Raw genomic sequence first — 8286 nt, forward strand, 5'->3', positions numbered from 1 at the left:
AATAGGATAGAAGTTAAGTTAGAAGGGGACCCTTGACTTTTACTTTTAGCTAGATTCTTTTTCTTTGTAATTGAATTCAGAGCTATGATTCACTAAACCCCCTTTCATTGGGTTAGGGAGCTCTATTGTAATTCAATGAATCAATAATAGTTTATCTTCTTCTTCAATCTTTTCTCTTGAATTTTGTTAGAAAGCTTCTCGATCTAATTCCATTGAGTAGTTGTCTTGGGAAAGAGACTACTCATACTTGGAATCCTTCGGAGCCTTGGGAAAGGAATGGAGGATTCATGCTAGAGAAGCTTTCTCACAGTGGATTGGATTGGGGTTTGGATGGATATTGTGACATGTAATCCTACCAAATTGTGGTTCATGAAATTGTGTGGTATAATCAGTGATCAAGCATCATCTCTTCTTATGAACATTTAAACCAAGGGATTGGGAATTTGTTTGTTTTTAGAGAGCATTGGTGAGCCAAGGAATTGGGATCCAATCATATAAGATTGCCAAGCAAAATTCAATGAATGCATTGGTTGAGGAAGAGATTTACATGTTTTGATTCGGAGATTTCAATATCTCCTAAACCCAATGAATTCCCCAGTTCTGATTTCCACTTTCTCTTTACATTCTGCAATTCAATTCTTGCAATCATCCCCATTCCCTTTTAATTTCAGCAATTTACATTCTGCTCTTTAATTCATGCAATTTAAGATTCAGCCATTTAATTTTCTTGTCATTTACTTTTCCCGCCAATTTTACATTCCGCAATTCTCATCTCAAATCTTGATTCCGCTCAACTAGAACACACTTCTAATCCGAATTGCTCACTCAACCAATCCTTGTGGGATTCGACCTCACTCTATTGTGAGTTTTTACTTGACGACGATAACCGGTGCACTTGCCGGAAGGAATTTTGCCGATCGTGCAATTTCCTAAATCGTAGCATAACACGTTTATGCGCATCAAGTTTATGGCGCCGTTGCCAGGGATTGGTTTTCGATTGACAATTCTCAAATTGGAAGCTAACTAGATTGAGCAATTTTCTCTTGCTTTGTTAATTCTGTTCTAAATACTTGTTGAATTTTTAATTTCTGCACTTGGTTACATGCTTTCCTTCTTTATGCCTTTAAATTCATGCAACTAACTCACTGACTCACTAACTGTTTGAATTAATTCCTCAATTGAGCTGACCATACTCTTCCATTAACCAAGAGTATTTTACCTGTTTGTGTTTGAGCTGTGTTCTTGTATGACAGGTAGGAGAGGAGAGACATCAACTCCTCCATATACCGAACCGGAAAGGACCCTTCATAGACTTAGAAGGGAAGCAAGAGGGAAGAGAGTAGTGGGAGAAGAGGAATCTGAAGGAGAATCTGAGGACAATTTTGAGGAAGCTCTAGATCTCAATATGGATAGAGAAGTTCACAACCATGAGAGAGCTGATGGAAATAATGCCATTCCCGAGAGGAGGGTTCTTAGTTCATACATAAACCCAACCTCTGGGAATTGTGGTAGTAGCATCCAGAAACCACCCATTCAGGCCAACAATTTTGAGCTCAAGCCACAGCTAATATCATTGGTGGAAAATCATTGTTCCTTTGGAGGAAGTGCTAATGAAGACCCAAACCAACATCTCACAAAATTCCTGAGAATTTGTGACACTGTGAAGTCCAATGGAGTCCAGGAAGATGCCTATAAACTGCTCTTGTTCCCATTTTCACTTAGGGACAAGGCAGCTAAGTGGCTGGAATCATTCCCAAGGGGGAGTCTAACCACATGGGATGAGGTGGAAGGCAAGTTTCTGGCACGTTTCTACCCTCCACAAAAGGTCAATAGGCTTCGATCTGAGGTCCAAACTTTTAGACAACAAGATGGTGAAACTCTCTACGAGGCATGGGAGAGATTCAAGGACTTGACAAGGAAATGCCCACCAAACATGTTCCATGATTGGGTGCAATTGCACATCTTCTATGATGGGCTCTCTTATGAATCAAGGAAGGCTGTAGACCATTCATCAGGAGGTTCATTGAACAAGAAAAAGACCGTGGAAGAAGCCATTGAAGTGATCGAGACAGTGGCTGAGAATGAGTACTACTATGCATCAGAAAGGCACAACACTAAGGGAGTCATGGAGCTGAACCATGTTGATACAATTCTAGCCCAAAACAAGGTGTTTGCCAAGCAACTAGCAGAGCTTACCAGGCAATTAGAAACAAAGCAAGTGGCTGCAATACACACACAAGATCAAGAGGAAGTAGGCATTGAAGGAGGTGATTGGGATGAGGTTAACTATGTGGGAAACCAACAAAGGCAATCATATGATCCACCCTCCAACACTTACAACCCAGGCTGGAGAAACCACCCAAACTTTGGGTGGGGAAACCAACAAACCCAACCACAAAACCACAAACCTTACAACCACAACCAACAAAACAATTCCACATACCAAAACTCCAACCAAAGATCATACCAAGCCACACAAAGCACTTACCCCCAATCATCATATCATGGCCAAAATAATCAACATACCCAACCTAATCCGAACCAACAATTTCAAGATCAATTAAACCGGATGGAAGGAATGATGGCAACCATGAGCCAAGACATAATTGAATTGAAGAGCTTCAGGGATGATGTGAGAACTACCTTAAGAAACCATGGTGAAAAACTCAAAAGGTTGGAATCTCAAGTAGGAGAGCTATCTCAACAGGCACCCAAATCAACTGCAGTGTTCCCTAGTGACACAGAAAAGAATCCTAAGGGGGAACAAAAGAGAGTAAGATGGGAAGAGTGCAAGGCCATCACCATATTGAAGGAAGTCTCAGAAGAAGGAGGAATCAGGTCCTCACAGCAGGAACCAGAAATCTTGAAAGAAGATATGGAAGAAGTTAAGCAGGAAAGTGGAACTGAGCAAGCCAAGGATCTGCAAAAAGGCATGATGGAAGTATACCAACCAAAAGCACCATTTCCTGAGAGGTTAGGAGGAGGTGAAAAAAGGAAAACCTATTCAAGGTTTCTAGAGACATTTAATTCTCTGCATGTCAATATTCCCTTTCTTGAGATTCTTCATCAAATGCCCACACACATCAAGTATTTAAAGGAATTGTTAAGCAAGAAAAGAGTTTTGAAGGGAGGACAAACGGTAACAATGAACAAAGAATGCAGTGCTCTCATCAAGAAGGACACACTCTCTAAGAAAACGGACCCAGGAAGTTTTCATATCCCTTGCATCATAGGGGAATCAAAAATTGACAGAGGATTCTGTGATCTAGGAGCTAGCATAAATGTGATGCCTCTAACTCTTATGAAGAGGCTACAACTGAACGAGGTGAGATCCACTGATGTAATCATACAACTGGCTGACAAAACTCAGAAGCAAGCTGAAGGGGTAGTTGAAAATGTGCTGGTGAAAGTAGGGGATTATTATTTCCCCACAGACTTTGTCATTGTGGACATGGAGGAAAGCTATTTACACCCTATCATTCTGGGCAGACCATTTCTAGCCACTACTAGAGCGCTCATAGATGTAGAACAAGGAGAACTAATTCTGAGAATACATGATGAACAGCTCATTTTCAAAGTCTTCAAACCTGCATCTGAGCCTGAACCAGAATCTGAAAAGCCTAAAGATGATAGTAGCCATCCGTGTTTGGAGGAAAGTAATCCAGCAGCTGAGACTCTAAAACAGTCATTGGAAGGCAAACAAGAGTTGCAAGAGTTAGAGCCACAAGAATCAGTGGAAACAGATCAGAAGGATCCTCCTGACATAAAGGTCAATGAAGAAATCCTCAAGAGAAAGGGAAGAGTGATAGAGAGATTGCCAAGAGGATGGAGAAACAAGAAAATTCCCACTGAAGGTTTTTCTCCGGGAGATAAAGTGATCTCAAGTCATTATCTGCCAATCCCACCTGGCCTCAAGACCATTCCTTCCCAGCTCCCTCAAGTGTTCACAATCAAGAAAGTTCTTTCTATGGAACATTTAGAGGTCATGAATGAATCAAGAGGGGACGTTTTCATAGTGAGAGGAGAGGACGTCAAACACTACAATCCACCCTAACAAGGGACAACCGTCAAGCTAGTGACGTTAAACAAGCGCTTGTTGGGAGGCAACCCAACCTGAGGTAATACCTTTTTGCTGTTTCTTTTATTTGTTTCAATAAAAGGGGTAAAGTAGTTTCTGTGCATTGCAAAGAATTAAGTTTGGTGTTTCACACCAAACAATGAATTCATGGCTCCATAAGTCAAAGGGGAATGTGTGACTCTAAGTTTGGTGTTCCACCATAAAGATCAACTGAACACAACAACCTTTGAATTATGTGAAAGGAACAACTATTCTAAGCAGTCACAGAAATGCTTAAAACCCTTAGTAGCAACATCATTCCAAGATAACTCAAGGATTCAAAGAACACAGAGAAGTAAGTGGGAGACTAAGTTTGGTGTTCACACACCAACTTAAGATTCCGATACTTACCCACACATAGTTGAGCTAACCACTTAAGTGCTTGAGGAGCAAGCAACTTCATTACTCTTTGCAGGAAAGGAAACAAGAACCTTAAAGCAAGAAGCAACATTTAGGAAGAAGAAGGAGAAATCAAAGTGTTTCCTGACAACAAAGAGAAAACAAGGAATTTCACAAGGTGGTATTATTCCTTGATAATTCTTTAAAATGGTTAAACAAAAGCATGCGTGTTCTGGTTTAAACTGTAAATGTTGAATCTTTCTGGAATGTGTAGTTTTTTTTGTTAATTGCTTTGAATAAAGTGAATGCTTAGATGTTTGGATATAACTTCACCTTCTTAAACAAGTGCGTGCCATGCTTGTTCTGTTTCAAAAATAAAAGAAAAGTTTGAACAAAAGTAACTTGGCTAAATTAGTGACAAATCAAGTAGAATTAAGTGGTGGTATGCATGCTTGATTGTTTAGTCACATCACTAAAATTAGAAGTGTAGAATTATCATTTTTTATGTAGAAGTAAAAATTGTCTATGGATCTTGATGAATAAATGTCTTTGGCCATGAAAAAGAAAGAAAAAGGAAAAGAAAAAGCCACGGAAAAAGGCAACCAAAAAGCAAAAAAAAAAAAAAATTTGAGAAAATAAGCTAGGCACCAATGGTTTGAACTTCTGAGACAAATGCCTGTGGTGTTTATGTATTAGGGATATGCTTGGATGAATAGGTTCTGAGGAGTGTTTCAACACTTGGTAACTTGGGTTAACTAACCCGGGATTATCAACCAAAAGTCCATTATCAAGAGCAACCTCAATACAAAACATTTAGTCACACAAAGAGGTGCTGGGCACCAATGTCTCAAGAAGAAATGTGAACTAAAATGCCTAAAGTGGATATGTGTAGTGCACTGATAAGAAAAAGAAAATGCCAAAGGCTTGTGCAACACATGACACTAAGCAAACAAGGAGCAAAAGAAGCTCTAAGAAAAGGAAAAGAAAAACAAAAGAAAAGTGCCAAAGACATAAGAATAACAGGAGGCCATAGCAATTTTTGATGGATGCAATGAAAAAGTGATAATCCTACCTGATAAGTATGAAAAAGTGATGCTGCAACTTTCTGCATAGAACCCTTCTGATGAACTTCAAATGCTTGCTAATATAGCCAATGTAATTACTTTCTGTTCATACTTTCTTCTCAAATAACTCAGGACTTGCTTAGGGACAAGCAAGTATTAAGTTTGGTGTTGTGATGCCAAGGCATCATAGGCTAGTTTCACTAGCATGTTTCTGTTAGTTTTAGTTGTTTTATGCATTTTCTTGAGCTTAAAGTAACCAAAAATGGTTAAATGAAGAACAAAGTAATGAACCATCCAAACAATATGATTTTGATGCAAATTCCATGAGTTTTAGTTATATTACTTAAATGCTATGAATGAAAGATTTCTCATGAAATTTTGCAAGACTTTGATGCAATTGTTTGGATGATTTCAGGGAAGAAGAGGCTAAGCAAGGAAGCAACAAAATCAATAAAGGAAGCTTGAATATCACATGTGGAGTTTAAGTTCCAGTTTAAGCCTAAACTGGAGCTTAAACGCCAAAATCATGAAGGATAAGAAATGCTGGGATTGAAGTTTAACCTCCAGTTTGACCTCAAACTGGAGGTTAAACGCCAGAATGAAAAGCCTCACTTAAGGAGCATTCCACGTTTAACCTCCAGTTTGACCTCAAACTGGAGGTTAAACGCCAGAATGAGTATGTCACCCAGGGAGGAGTTCCACGTTTAACCTCCAGTTTGACCTCAAACTGGAGGTTAAACGCCAGAACCAGGAAGAGTACCAGGGGCCATTCCACGTTTAAGCTCCAGTTTGACTCAAACTGGAGCTTAAACGTGTTCGATAGTTTTTTTTTTCACTCCAGGGTTGCTCTCTCCATCTCCACGTTTAACCTCCGGTTTGACCCCAAACTGGAGGTTAAACGTGTTCGACACCTCCAGGGCCACCATTCCAAGCTTCCACGTTTAACCTCCAGTTTGACCTCAAACTGGAGGTTAAACGTGTTCGACTTCCAGTATGCCTCCACCCTTTTCCACGTTTAACCTCCAGTTTGACCTCAAACTGGAGGTTAAACGTGTTCGACCTCCAGGGCTGCCCTTCCTATCTCCACGTTTAAGCTTCAGTTTAACCTTAAACTGAAGCTTAAACGTGTTCGACTACATGACTCTCCAGGGCTACCTTCTTCCATTTCCACGTTTAAGCTTCAGTTTAACCTTAACTGAAGCTTAAACGTGCTTCTACAAATGGCCTCACTGGAAGTGTCTGGCGTTTAAGTTGCAGTTTAAGCTTAAACTACAACTTAAACGCCACTCTTGAAAAGGGTTTCTGGGCCAAAAATATTGTGATTTAAGTTAGTCTTTGAGCACAATTATTAACTTAAACTTACTTTGGTATGAAACCCAATTGAATATCATGGTTTATGGGATTGGGCCTGAAGGATTGATGAGTTTGAAATCTCAATTTATTGAGTCATGTGTCATTATTTGATTATCACTAAGTTGGCTCAATAAATGTTACAGGATCTGGATCAACAACCTCATCAAGATTATGGATCATAAACCCAAGGCAAAAGGAAAGCAAGGAGAGGCCTCAAAGCCCAAGAAGCACAACTGAAGCTCAATATAGAAAGTGTATAAATAGGATAGAAGTTAAGTTAGAAGGGGACCCTTGACTTTTACTTTTAGCTAGATTCTTTTTCTTTGTAATTGAATTCAGAGCTATGATTCACTAAACCCCCTTTCATTGGGTTAGGGAGCTCTATTGTAATTCAATGAATCAATAATAGTTTATCTTCTTCTTCAATCTTTTCTCTTGAATTTTGTTAGAAAGCTTCTCGATCTAATTCCATTGAGTAGTTGTCTTGGGAAAGAGACTACTCATACTTGGAATCCTTCGGAGCCTTGGGAAAGGAATGGAGGATTCATGCTAGAGAAGCTTTCTCACAGTGGATTGGATTGGGGTTTGGATGGATATTGTGACATGTAATCCTACCAAATTGTGGTTCATGAAATTGTGTGGTATAATCAGTGATCAAGCATCATCTCTTCTTATGAACATTTAAACCAAGGGATTGGGAATTTGTTTGTTTTTAGAGAGCATTGGTGAGCCAAGGAATTGGGATCCAATCATATAAGATTGCCAAGAAAAATTCAATGAATGCATTGGTTGAGGAAGAGATTTACATGTTTTGATTCGGAGATTTCAATATCTCCTAAACCCAATGAATTCCCCAGTTCTGATTTCCACTTTCTCTTTACATTCTGCAATTCAATTCTTGCAATCATCCCCATTCCCTTTTAATTTCAGCAATTTACATTCTGCTCTTTAATTCATGCAATTTAAGATTCAGCCATTTAATTTTCTTGTCATTTACTTTTCCCGCCAATTTTACATTCCGCAATTCTCATCTCAAATCTTGATTCCGCTCAACTAGAACACACTTCTAATCCGAATTGCTCACTCAACCAATCCTTGTGGGATTCGACCTCACTCTATTGTGAGTTTTTACTTGACGACGATAACCGGTGCACTTGCCGGAAGGAATTTTGCCGATCGTGCAATTTCCTAAATCGTAGCATAACACGTTTATGCGCATCAGTGTGCAGGCAGCAGCATAGGTGCTGGAGGGGGCTCTCATCATCTGCCCTAAAACTGGCGCCAATAGCAATAGCCACACTACAGCCACAGCGAGACAATTAGGTGGACGATAACAACAATCATGAGAACCCATAGGCATTAGGGTTTTATTTTGACTAGTTTAACATTTTTTTCCTTTATTTGTTTGACATT

The 8286-nt window shown here is 39.4% G+C and overlaps 1 non-coding gene across 1 annotated transcript; it reads right to left on the bottom strand.

Moving 5' to 3' along the window:
• Window positions 1-1831: 1831 nt before the first annotated feature.
• LOC112788263 (small nucleolar RNA R71) lies at window positions 1832-1935 on the bottom strand. The gene has a single exon (XR_003195635.1). It is a non-coding gene; the product is annotated as a small nucleolar RNA R71 (small nucleolar RNA).
• Window positions 1936-8286: the final 6351 nt, after the last annotated feature.

This window comes from Arachis hypogaea, chromosome 20, assembly GCF_003086295.3.
Source record: "Arachis hypogaea cultivar Tifrunner chromosome 20, arahy.Tifrunner.gnm2.J5K5, whole genome shotgun sequence".
NCBI classification, from domain to species: domain Eukaryota; kingdom Viridiplantae; phylum Streptophyta; class Magnoliopsida; order Fabales; family Fabaceae; genus Arachis; species Arachis hypogaea.